We start from the raw sequence: 14,022 nt of genomic DNA on the forward strand, positions 1-14,022 counted from the left end.
ACTCATGTGTTACTTAGATGCTACATTTCGTTTCCACCAGATTCTAGTTTCTGGAATGGTCTTCCTTATGCAGAGTCAAATCCATTTTTTTATAATCTCCTGCTTATTAGATATAATTATGTTTTACTGGAATGGACAAAAATGTTTTCCAAATATTGTAAGACAGCCAACATTTCTTCTTTAGATCATTCTTTTTTCCAGATAGAAGGTAACCCCTGAGCATTCTTCATCCGACATAGTTTCCTACCTCTCAGTCATTGCTATCATTCTCCTGTAAATGAGCCGCAGATTTTCAGCGATTGTCTTAAAATGTGCTCTAACCTAAATGGACCTCCTGGTGAAAGTTGATCTGAACACCTTATGACATTATGGTAAGATTAGATCAGCAGTATGAAAGACAACTATACAGGAGGACGTCAGTAAGTGCGTGGAGATGGAACTGAAGGAGAAACGTAGGGCCAGCAGGTGCGTGGTGGTGAAGGCACTCGATCTCACATGACCAAATCCATGGCTTGAGTCTCAGACCTGGCAATTTGAAAAACATGCCATTGCATAGCTTGTGTGTGTGCGTGTGTGTGTGTGTATGTATGTATGTGTGCATGTGTATGTATGCCCCAAATCCTGAGAGGGGAATGGAAGAGTAGGGATTATGGCATGACCATTCCCACTAGGAAGTGAGTTCTCACTTTCTCTGCCTCTGTGTCTCTCTCTGTCATTCTCCAGTGAGTACATAAGCCTTATAGCAAAAATATATATTTTTTAAAAAGTACAAGTTTATTTTGGTACAAAATTTTTGCAAACCCCTAAATAAGTGCTAGTTATTTTAGTTTAGTCTGAATTAAGTTAAAATCTCCTATGTGTCTTCTCAAACTACAGGGGAGCTGACATCTGGGTTAAATGTATTCATTTATTTTCTCTAAAAATAAGATTATATTTTCCATTTTATTTTTATAGCAAACCTTTGATGGACAAATGTTAAAAAAGAGTATTTATTATCAAAATAAAGGGTTTTTCCTAAATTCAATATCGATTTGATTTTAAAACCTCATACAGGACTAATCAGATAAATATCATTGTCTGTGTTTAGTTCTGAGCCCTGAGACTAACACCCTGGCACTCATGGCCCTGAACCTCCCTGGCAGGAAGCCTATGGAAGCCCCAGGTCAGCACAGGACATTTGGCAAGGACAGCCTGAGAAGCCAGTTAGGTAAGAAGCCACTGGAGTACAGGATGATGGGATTACTCAAGTGTCCCTCTAGGCCAATCAAGGGTCCCTCTAGGCCAATAGACACGAGGATTGCATGAAGTTTATTTACTCTTGGCAAATAGAGAACCAATTTCTATGGTATATCCCCTTGCTGCTCTACTATGTATTCTGGAAGGGAGGAGAATGTTAGGAGTCTTTCTCCCTGAGGCAAAAGAGAATAAGTGTACATAAGACCCTAAAAGCACATAAGAACACAACCTACCTATCTCTCCCCACACACTGTGGCTGGATCGGATCTAGTCAGAGAAGCGTCTCTCCTGCATGTACCTAGGAGGATGCACAGAGAATAGAATAAGAAATCTGCTAGGCCATCAGTAGCTGGCCGCACAATGTGAGTTCTGGACATGGTGGCTTGAAAAAACACACCAAGTGCATGCGTGCATGCGTGCATGCCCCAAATCCTGCAGCGTGACCACCCCCCATGGGCGTACTTTCTCAATTCCCCTGTTTCAGTCTCTTGTGAGCATATACATCCTTTGACAAGCTAAAAAAAAAAAATCTATCAATTTTTCCTGTAGAAATTTGGATTTTGAACTATTTACAGCTCTAGGAAAGGCACCCGAAGTTGGGAACACTCAGTTTATATTTTCAGGAGCCCTGTTCCTTTACCTTTTTGCACCACAATGAGCCAGGCCCTCCTGGACACCCCTTGTTGGCTGCTCTGTACCATGAACCTGCTCCACAAGAGTGCAGTGTGGCTGACCAAGACTTCTGCCCTTAGCCATCACATGGCAAAGATATCCTTGGCATTTAGTGGCTTGAGTTTGGATGAGTACTTCTAGGAAGAGGGCAAAGAAGGTCCCAGGCAGCAGGGCAGCCTATCTAACATTCCAGCAGTTCCACTCTGGCTCCCAACTTGTGTATTCCACTCAGCCAAACGCAAACTCATCTTCACAAGACTCTTCCTCCTCAGAAAGCAGGTTAGCAACCATATCTTGTTCCTTGAGCAGTCCTCTTTGGAGTGTTTCCCCAAATTCTACCAGTTCCAAAAAGCTTTATGAAGTTTTTTTTTTTTTTTTTTAATACTGAACAACTTTTTGCCTGGAAGGAATTCTAGTGATGAAATTTTCTTCATTTCTATGATATTCTTGGTCATGTTTTGTGTCCCCTAGAGAGTGGTGTCTTCGAAAACACCCTGTTGGTCTGTTAATCAGCTGTGGGGATCTGTAAAAGATAGACCCTGTGTTCTTACTTATGGGTCTAGACCACATTCCTTTTCTTTGATATTGGGATGATAATGGTCAGATTTAAATGGCACCTCCAGGGCTGCATTGGGCTGTGGAAGAAGATGGCGGTCTCCACAGACAAATCATGAAAGCAGAATACATAGCCTGAAAGCAGAATGTGGACCTAAATACCCAGAAGTTCTCCCTTCAGTTAGATTTGTAACAAAAAATAATATGAATGGAGTGAATAATTCCAGTGGGATGGTGGATGCAACGGGCATACCAGTGTGAGCAACACAGCAAAACTCTCACAGTGTTAAGGCCGTCCTTCAAGAGCTGCAATGTCTCATGATGACCAAAGAAAATAGGAAGCTTCCACAGCCATTGGAAGGACAAACATACAACAACTAATTTTAGTGGATCTCAAATTTGTCTTAAATCAACAGCCTCCTACTCATATAAATGTCTTGAATGAATTTCACAATGCAAATACCCACACATTAAGTTCAAGAATTCCAGCAGGTAAACAAGACCGGACATTTGTAAGACGATATTTAATGTATGTAGTACACCCATTATGATTTCAGGTAGCAAGAAGAAAAATATAGCACACTCGAAATAGAATTCGAGTTTTCAAGAGGAAAGCATGGTGAGAAGTGTCAGATGGCAGTGGTGTAAGCATGCGTGTTTCTGAAAAGTAAAAAAAACTCAAGAAGGAAAACCAGAAATGGCTTGCTTTATACATCTTGCTTAGTGAAAGAGCTGCAGTCGGAATTATTTAAGGTAGCAGGTACAATGGATATTATTACACATTGTGTTAGTTTTTGAAGCGGTATGGGTGCTGACAACTAGTAGTATCAAAAATGTGTTCAGGATTGTTTTGATACCTGTATTTATAATAAAAAAAGTGTTGGTGGGGGAACCAGCAGTTAGCGTAATGGCTATGTCACTGGACTCCCATGTAGTCGACTGCGGTTTGCGTCCCAGACCCGGTAGCTTAAAACTCACGCCGGGCGCGTGTGCGTGCATGCCCAAGATTCCGAGAGGAGAATGAAGGAGAAGGGATTGTGGCGTGACCATCCCCTCTGGGGGGTGATTTCTCGCTTTCTGTCTCTCTGTCTCTCTCTGTCTGTCTGGCGAGCGCACGCGCCCTATAGCGAAAACCTCTCCAAAAAAAAAAAAAAATGTTGGTGGGTGGATCCATGAATTTTTGTTAAAAGCTGTTCCTGTGTGTTACATGTAACAGACATGGTATTTGTTTACAGTTTGGTTTAATGAACCACGTTAAGTCTCATTTAACTTCATTTAAGTTTAAGTGAAGTCAACAGAAAGGGAATAGGTGTATGAATATGTGATTTTTAGATTAAAGTTGGTCTTAAAATGTAAATGAAGTGTGGAACATGTAAATAAAATAAAATAAAATAAATGGCACCTCCAGTGATGTGGTGAAAAGGAGCTATTTCCTCAGGCTCTTCTTTCCTATAGCTTCTCTTTCTTGCCATGTGTGTAGCTTTCTGCAACTGTAACACATGTGAGGTAAGGGATCCTTGACTTATTCTTTACTGACACCTCAAAAGATGAGTCTTCCCCAGTATAGACATAAACTATACCCTCTGTAGAGGTTTCAGTGTCCAATGCCCTACTCCTGGGGGTTCAAGAAAGGCCTGGGAGAACACTGCAGGACCATGGCCCCTTAGGTTTTCAGGTAACAAGAGGAAAAATGCAGGAGAAAGTCAAGCCACTGGGCACTCTATATGCTTGTAATTTTTCTATAGGAAGAAGTGATCAACCTCTGTAATTTAGTCTATGAAGAAGCCATTTCATTTCTGAACTACTGAACCAAAATTCACAAGCAGAAATGATGCCCACATAGTTCAAATCATTCTCTTTTTTCTGCTATAGGGCGCGTGCGCTCACCAGAAAGACAGAGACAGAGAGACAGAAAACGAGAAATCATCTGCCGGAGGGATGACCACGCCACAATCCCTTCTCCTCCATTCTCCTCTCAAGATTTTGGGCACATGCTCACACATGCCCGGCATGAGTTTAAGCCACCAGATCTGGGACTGGAACTGCAGTCGACTACATGGGAGTCCAGCAACATAGCCATTACGTTAACTGCTGGTCCCCAAACCATTCTTTGTAAGAATATAAGATGTAGACATCACTGTATGGAGAAATAATGAGCTCTGTTTATTTATTTGTTCTTTCCAGCCTCCATCCTCATTTCTAGAAAGTCATGGACTTGTTTTCCTGGATTTAGACTGACAGTCCTATCCCCAAACTCAAGAAAAGATGCTGGAACAAAATCCCAAACTTACAAATTTTAAAAAACAATTTAAATGCAACATCACATTTAACTGATAGATAAGGCATTCCTAATTTTATTTGCCTGAGAAAAGTTGTTTTATGTCCTAGACACTGGATGGGCTGTCCCTCTATTAGCCAAACAAAACACACTGTGGACTCTATCCAGGAAGTCAAACAACTTTGCAAGTCCAGATTTACAAATTTCTTCCATCCCAACCTCCATTTCTTTCATATTCCTCAAAACTCTATAGGAGATTCTCTATACCAGGTCATATTAAGGTCATGAGATCATTTAATGTTCTGAACAATCTAATAAGAAAAATACTATTATTTCCATTCTACAGAAACACAGCCTTAGAGAGTTTAAGTGAATTCCCTCAAGAGCATAGAAGCTAGTAAATGACAAGAACTAGGACACGTTGTGACATAAACACCCATGTTCTTTTTCTTCCTGGAGTTTATTTTATTTCCTTACATGAAAGAGAGAGAAGCAGAGAGAGAGTGTGTGTGATAGATACCCACATGCCACAAGCTCCCCTCCAGTTTCAGCCAACCTGGATTGCAAGCATGTGTGTTCTCACCCTATGTATTCAGGGAAGTTCCAGGACATGAACTCAGGATCCTTCCCACATGGTCCAGCTGCATTACTACTGTGCCACTACTGGCCTCACAAAGCCCATGCTCTCAATCCTTATGCTGTGCCACTTCTCTGCAATAAATAAGGAAAGTGATAATGACTCTCCTTGTTGAGCAGACATTCTGTTGCTACATTTTCTGGATATTTATGTAGCCTGGAACAGACAAGTTTCGGTGGGCATCCTTTCCATTGGTGCTGAGGTAGGGAATGAGTCCTGGCCACCCTTCCCAGCATCCATATCTTCTCATCCCAGTCCACATTTGGATTATAGATCTTTTCGGTAAGGTATATGAGGACCTCTTGCTATCCTTCCGCCCTTGCTGCAAGCAATGAGGCTTAGTGGAAATTTGGCAGACATCTTTTCCTTTCTAGTCCTAGTCTACTTCCAGTAGTTGTGAAATCTTAACCAAGTTAAAATTGCTCTCAGTCCTACACTTCTAAAATATAGTAATTCTTTTCCACTCTGTCCAGAAGAACCGAGGGACAGTACAGTAGCATATATGAACGTTCTTTGAAGATGGAAAAGTAATCAGTGTGATAAACTGACCCAAGCTTAAGTTCCAAAAGTGGGGTGAATGTTTTAGCTATGAGAAACCCACTGGCAAAAAAAAAAAAATTAAGTTTAACAAAATAATTTTCCCCCTCTCTTGGTATTATAGACTCTAAAACTAATTTGTGTTTTAAATGCTGATGTAACAAACAAAGGTTTAGGTAGAAACCAAGGGGCTGTCAGACAGGTTTTCTACTATTGTGGTTTAGTGTGTGGCTCTGTAGTGTAGCCAGGTTAAACAATGACCACGTCAGAAGGAGAGGAACAACTTTAAACCTGGGGCAGCAGGAGTTGGCGTCTAGGATAAGAAACAGTCTGAGTCTGCAGTGTTCCAAGGGAGCAGGTGACAGCAATTGTGTCTCCATTTATTCTTAGGTGTGAGTTTAGAATGAAAAGATAGTGATGGCTGACGTTTCCCTCCTTTAATCTGTATCGTAGCAAGACCAAGCTACACAGATGTAAATCCGGCCCTGTGCTAACTGCAAGATTGAATAAGCAGCTCTAAACCACAACAGCCCCCCAAGGGCCCAATTCGTTCCAAGGAGTTTGGGGACAGAAATAGTTTCCTTTAACACTTATTTTTATAAACAAACAAACCACCCAGGGCTGGCATAATGGCAATGTGGTAACGCTGCTCAAGTGAAGCTCAAGCCCCGTGGAAGATTACAGGTTCAGTTCCCAGTTGACGTCACTTTCATCCATAATCTTGGCTGGCTGGGAAGAATAGTAGAGTGTGCAGTATGAGACCTGTTGAAGGTGCTTCTCTCGCTCTCTTTATTTAATGAAATAAATAAACAAGCAGAAAGGCCCAGCTTGGAGGTGCAATAGGTAGCAAACTGAACTGTCGTGATGAAACCAGATGGTCGACTGCAGGTTGGATCCCTGGATTGACCTGAAAACACGCCAGCTATATTAGCATGTGTTCAAGATCCTGATGAGCTGGGGAACTAGGAAAGGAGATCATAGTGTGACGAGACCCTGCTGGGTGTGTCTGTCACGTGTGCTCTCTCTCATGTGCACACCGTCCCATGCATACGCATACACTATCTTGAATAAAATAAATAAACTTTAAAAAGAAAGAAGTCCTTTATTGGTCATAGAAACATGCTTTCCAGGTAATAAGTAGCTATTTCTTTACTATTTAAAAGTACTTTCAAATATCTTATCTCATTTTATTTGAAGAAGGAGCATTTCCTTTTGTAAATGAAGAAGTTAAATATCAAACAGATTAAACAACATACATTGTAAGTAAGTGGCAGAGTCGAAGCTTGACTCCAAATCTTCTTTTACAAAATAGAACCAATATTTTTCTGTGCTCGAGTCCATTTAACTTTATCAGCAAAATACTGGAGTAATTGAAAGCCACTATTTTGTGTCCAGTGAAACAATTAATAAACAAATGCAAACATGGCTAATTTATAGAAACCATTTATTCTAGATTTTAATCCCAGGATAATCCCAATTTGAAAGTTTACTTCCTGTTGCACTCCAAATATTCTTGAACCTGTCGTAACATGCATCCAAGAGTCTATTCATAATTATAAATTTTTTAAAAAACTGTATGATGCTAACACTGTCTTATAATTACTCACCTGTGTATGTGTTGTCTATTGGCTTAGATCATAAGATTTTTAAGGCCAGGACCATTTTCTGTTGGGGCCAGGATGGGGGAAAGAGGGATAGAGAGAGGAGGAGGTTAGATCGAGTTTTGGATTAGTTAGCCCCAGTGTCCTGAGAGGGTACTAGAATGCTTATAGGAAGTCGTCAGTCCTAGATCAGCCTAAGTGTTTTGCTGATTCAAATTGTACTATGTTTTAAACTTGAATGTGCTTGTAATATTTTTTTTTGAGAAGTTTTCACTATAGGGTGTGTGCACTTGCCAGACAGATAGAGAGAGACAGAGAGACAGAAAGTGAGAAATCACCCCCCAGGGGGGATGGCCACGCCACAATCCCTTCTCCTCCATTCTCCTCTCGGGATCCTGGGCATGCACGCATATGCACCCGGCGTGAGTTTTAAGCCACCAGGTCTGGGCCGCAAGCCGCGGTCGACTACATGGGAGTCCAGTGACATAGCCATTACGCTAACTGCAGGTCCCGTGCTTGTAATATTTTTGAAACTTTTGCATGACCCTATAACATTGTAGAATTATCTATACTAGGCAAATTAATTTTTAAAGAATTATTTATTTAACTTTATTTATTTATTATGCAATTTGACTAGAGAGAGATACACATAGAGAAAGAGGGAAAGTGAGAAAGCAAATCACCAGGTGTAGGACTCAAACCTTGGTTGCCCTGTTAGAGTCTAGGGCCTTCACCACATCACCTGCCAGCCCAAGGCAAATTAATTTTATTTGAGAAGTAGTTAAAAAAATTTCAGGCCCACCTGTGGTGACATGTACTCCTAAGATAGGATGTTCTGCAGGCCAGGACCACATGGGAGACCCAGGTTTGATTCTTTGTCCAACCTAATGCTGGATGCAGTGGTGTGCTCCATAGTGTAGTCCCAATGACTCGAGGAGGCTGAGACAGAAAGATGGCTGACCTGAGCAACACAGACTCTGTCTAAAACAAGCAAGCAAGCAAACAAAAACAGTAGTGATAAAATCTCAAAGCAGAGATACAACCTGTATGTATTCATATATACATTTATAAGTATATATATGTATATGTGTGTGTGTGTGTGTATAATTCTTGCATACATTTCTTTAGATTTAATTTTTTTAAACATAATTTTTCACACAAAATTTTAATTATGTATACAGCAAGAGGTGTTCTCCTGGTCCCTAGCACCAGATTGGCGAAGATGTAGGCTCTGCTCAACCCAGCACAGCTGTATGTCCAGAGCCTGGCTCACTGAAGACAGAGATGGCCAAGCAGTTTGACAAAGCCAAAAAGTACTACATCCCAGAAGTTATTCAGAAGCACAACCACAGTAAAAGTACCTGGACAATCCTACATAAGGTGTACAATGTAACCAAATTCCTAGGAGAGCATCCTAGTGGGGAAGAAGTCCTAAGGGAACATAGTGGAGGGAATTATACCAAGAAATTTGAGTATGTCAACCATTCTACAGATGCTCAAAAGCTGTCCAAAACTCACATCCTTGGGGAGCTTTATCTAGGTGACAGATCAAAGTTAAGCAAGCCTTCGGAAACTCTTACTACTATCGTCCAGTCAAATTCCAGTTGGTGTACCAATTGGATGATCCCTGCCATCTGAGCACAGGCAATAGCCCTGATGAATTGTATCTACAAGGCAGAGTACTAAGTACCTTCTCAGAAGACAATGTAAGAAAAGACTGCTTTGGACAAGGGAGAACAGAACCCAGTGCTAATTACCTCAGCTGAGAGAAAACTTCACCTGAGAAAATGCTTTTAATACGTCTTTTCTCCTTTCCTCCTTCATTAGAAACAAAACAAAACAAAACAACACAAAAAAAACCTGTTTTGGGAACCAGCAGTTAGCGTAATGGCTATGTCGCTGGACTCCCACGTAGTCGACCGCGGTTTGTGTCCCGGACCCGGTGGCTTAAAACTCACGCCGGGCGCGTGTGCGTGCGTGCCCAAGATCCCGAGAGGAGAATGGAGAAGAAGGGATTGCGGCGTGACCATCCCCCCTGGGGGCTGATTTCTCGCTTTCTGTCTCTATGTCTCTCTCTGTCTGTCTGGCGAGCGCACGCGCCCTACAGTGAAAATCTCTCCAAAAAAAAAAAAAAAAGTGAAAAAAAAAAAAAAAACCTGTTTTTACTCTGGAACTTTTCACATGTGCCTTTTCATTCATCATTGGTGAAACATCATTGATGTTTCTTCACTATGTAATTTGCTTATTATAAACATAATTCTTTTAAAATGTATCTTTTTTTTTAATTAGGAAAAGAAAAAAAAAAAGAACTGTTCTCCCATCTTGTCCTCCATTGAGTACTTTTCATTAGAGGTCATCAAAATTTCCAGTGTCTTGAGTTCCTTTCCAGAGATGGTTTATGTTATAAATAACAAATACAGCTACCATACACATTTTATACTATTAGTACTGTTCTGTACCTTGATTTTTTTTTCACATAACAATGTATTTTAGACAATTTATACTTCATAATAAATAGTCTCCATCTTGGGGTAAGCAGGTGGCATAGTGATTAAGGCACTGGACTTTCACATGACCAACTGATTTGAGTCCTAGACCAGGTGGCTTAAAACTCTTGCTGGGCCTGTGTGCATGCATGCCCAAAATCCTAAGAGGAGAGCAAGGAGAAGGGATTGTGGCATTGTCATACCCCCTGGGGGATTCTTTCTTATTTCCCTTCTCACTGTCTCTATTTCTCTCTGGTGAGCTCATGGTCCCTATAGCAAAAACCTTATTAAAAAAATTCTTTAGTTGTCTCCAATCTTTGTTCTTAAAAGTAAATACTATAATTATGTACTCACATCATTCTTCATATGTGAATATATCTACATGATACATACTTGGGAATAACATTTTCATGCATTGTTAGAAGTTTGCTTGTGACACACAACATTTCAGGAATTTAGCTTCTCTATACCTGGTATATACTCAGCACAGATCATTAAAACTATGTTTTTATTTTAGGGATGGAAGGGGAAAAACAAAGAGAAATCTCAATTGAGGTGTTCTCTTCAAATACCTCAAGAAAATGTTGAGTAATTTTTATTTGACTAAATATTTCAGATAAAGAAAATTGCATTCTTGGCCTTTAGTCTTTCATATATTTCATTATTATACATATCTTCTTTTAGATGTTTTCCAGAGACACAGTTCACACCAGCTACATTCTCTGAACTAGAATAGTAAGCAGGAATATCTAAACCATTTTGTGTTTATTTCTTAGTTCTAATATTTTCATGAATTACTTTTAAATTTCAGATAAGTCAGGATCACACTCCTAGGTGTTGCACAGAAGGCTGAGATTAGAAAGTGGAATTTCCTAGTCATTTTTATTAAGTAGATCTTGTTATAGTCCCATGAGAAGTTGACTTGTGTTATATTAAAATATGATTCTATGGGGATCAGCAGGTGGCATAGTGGTTAAGGAGATGGACTTCCACATGGCTGACCACAGTTTAAATCCCAACCCTGGTGGCCTTCTTTCTCCCTTTCCCTCTCTCTCTTTGGTCAAATTAAATAATAATAATAATAAAAAAATTAAATTAAATAATTCTTCAAAAAAGAGATCTAAAATATAACTCTATGATCAAACTAGCTTGGGAAACATCAGGTTAAACGAAGCTAAGATTTTTTAATTGCACATGTGTGAGTTTTTAATGCCATGTACACTTTTAATTACATGTACACTTGTGAGCAAGAGAGAGAGAGAGAGAGAGAAGGTGCCCCTCCATTAAGGTATAATCATGTTGCAATTCTTTTTCTTCCATTTCGCCAACCTGTCAAGATTTTGGACATGCATGCACCTGTGTCATGTGTGTCTTTCAAGCTGCCAGGGTTGGGATTTGAACCTTAGTTGGCCATGTGAGATCCAGTGTCCTATGCACAGTGCTTAACCTCTGCACTATGGGCCCAGCTCACAAACTAACGTATTAAGCAAAGGACTTTCCATAGGCTTTTTAAGAGAGATTTTTGCTATAGGGCACGTGTGCTCACTGGAAAGACACAAAATCACCCCCCAGGGGGATGGCCACACCGCAATTCCTTCTCCTCCATTTTTCTCTCAGGATTTCGGGCATGCACACACACATGCCTGGCATGAGTTTTAAGCCACTGGGTCCAGAACTCAAACTGCGGTCAACTACATTGGAGTCCAGCAACATAGCCATTACACCATCTCCTGGTCCCTCTGTAGCCTAATTTAATATGGGTGCAGGGATTTTACATTTCCAACAAAAGTATATAACAGATAGTTTCTTGATTTTATTTAACCATGGAGCTAATATTTTATATTTATATTTTATTTTTGTATCTGCAAGCCTAACTCTCAACATAATGTATTTAAAGAACTACTGGTTTATGTTATTGAAAATATAATTCAAAATAACTATTGAGCGTGCACTCTATTTTAGCCCTATGTCAGTCATTCTATGATTACAAAAAAAAAAAAAATCAGGCTAATGTCTGGTTTAAAGTTGTCTGCAGGCTCTTGGGGGATAACACAAAAAAATTTAAGTCCCTACAATTTACACAGAGTATAAATAAGCATTTTCCTGAGACAAAATTTATTCTATTTTCTACATAGCGTTTAATACCTTTGTTCAGTTCAAATTTGTTTTAGTGTCCAGTTATTATTTTATTTGTAAGAAAGTAAAATATTTAGCACAAGAGCAAAATGCTTTATTTCAGTCTAACGTGTCCCTCAGGAAGTAAATGTTATTTTAGCAGATTCATGGCTTTAATTTCAGTGTTTCAAGATTCCTCCTTTAGCAGTGAATAAAACAACTGGCTCTCTGAAGAGGCAGTATCTCCCGTTTAAATGATCAAAGGACAGTTACCAAAACAAAGAAAAGCAATTTCAAGGAACAAATTTAAATTGAAAACATGTAAGTGCCTTGGACTTTTCAATCTAATTTCCTCAGTCACAACAGAAATGTTTAGCTAGACAAATATTCTCTGAGGAAAATCACCAAATAAAAATCCCCTTAAATGTCATGTTAGTGCAATAAATTCTTGACTTCTCTTTGGAAGCTGTGAAGCTCCTTTCATATGAAAAAATATACTCTGATATGGTACTAGTGTAATGTTTTTAAATGTTTTAATATGATTAATAATTGTGTTCATAGGTACATTATTATTTATGTATTTATTTCTTTATTTTTCTGTAGGAGGGCATATATGTTTGCCAGAGAAAGAAAAAGCATCCCCCACAATGGAGTCTGATCAGGCCAGAATCCTTTTTCCTTCATTTCTGCAGGTTATAGGCAATCATGTACTAATGGCTAGCATGTTTTATAAGCCACAGGGGTTAGGCCCCAAAGTGTGGTCAACCATGTGGGCTTTGGCTCCCTTGATCACTGTGCTAATGGGCCAGCCCTGTACTTTCTAACTGAATTGTCTAGAGTTAGTATATAAACACGGGACACTGACAAATGAATGTTTGGAAATTACATTTCTCAAGAAGTTTCTCAGATGACATGATGGCAAAGCTTTGAAATATATTTCTTCGACAATAGTCTGAAGATGGTTTCTGTTCTTCAAGGAAAACAGAAATGCCTCTTTTATGGTGTACAGACTTCACACCCGGTACTTGCCTGAGTCAAGCCTGACAATTGTTCCTGTATTGTTACTTACACCCTGAGCCAATAGTTGTCAGTCCTTTGCAGAGTCCCTTTAGACACCTCAAAAATAGCACCCCTCCCAACTTCTCACCTTCTAAACATACTGAGGGGAAACTGATGGGCCCAAATCCCCAGTGATACTTATGTCATAATGAGACATTTAATGTATTTGCAAATTTTCAGGTTCTCATTGCAAATATACTTAAGGAAAATTTCGAGTACTTAAGTTTGGTGTTAACTTTACTCATCCAATGTATTACTACTAATTGAAATTAAAATTGATCAAAGGATGTGTCTTTAGTTAATCTCTAGTTTATTTTCTATTAATTTGTAGTAGTTCTCAAGCATTAGACCAAATGGTGAAGTTTTATTCCAAGACATACAATCTTTGCTCAACGGAAATTGTATTATCAACAAAATGACACCTTAAGTAAAACTGTTCCTTTAATTCAAAAGGTGAGTGTTCTACCCAAGCAACTGCTTTGTTATTCCTTATAGAGAGTGGAAAAGCATTCAGTACGTCAGTTAAAATATAGACTATCACAGCAAAGACAAGGACAGCATCTGATCTCCCTTGGTTTAAGGCACACCCTGTGGGTGAAGTATATACATCCTGAATTAGAATCCAGATATTGTCACAGTCAAGTCCCTTGGAGGTTTCCAAAATGCAGATTGTGTTCATTTCTTCCACCTTCACACTGGGCACAAGTCTGGCATGTGCCCACCCTTCCCAATTGTTTTCTTACAACAGACTTCATTGTCCATGTGTCTGGGTTTGCCCGGAAAGAGAAGTTGCAGTGAGGTAAGGGATGTTAATAAAATGCACAACAAAATAATTTATGGAAGTAT

The 14,022-nt window shown here is 39.5% G+C and overlaps 1 pseudogene; it reads left to right on the top strand.

The window, feature by feature from the left end:
* Nucleotides 1-8,800: 8,800 nt before the first annotated feature.
* LOC102486612 (cytochrome b5 pseudogene) lies at nucleotides 8,801-9,154 on the top strand (annotated as a pseudogene).
* The last annotated feature ends 4,868 nt before the right edge of the window (nucleotides 9,155-14,022 follow it).

This window comes from Tupaia chinensis, unplaced genomic scaffold, assembly GCF_000334495.1.
Source record: "Tupaia chinensis unplaced genomic scaffold, TupChi_1.0 Scaffold146445_1, whole genome shotgun sequence".
Lineage (NCBI taxonomy): Eukaryota > Metazoa > Chordata > Mammalia > Scandentia > Tupaiidae > Tupaia > Tupaia belangeri.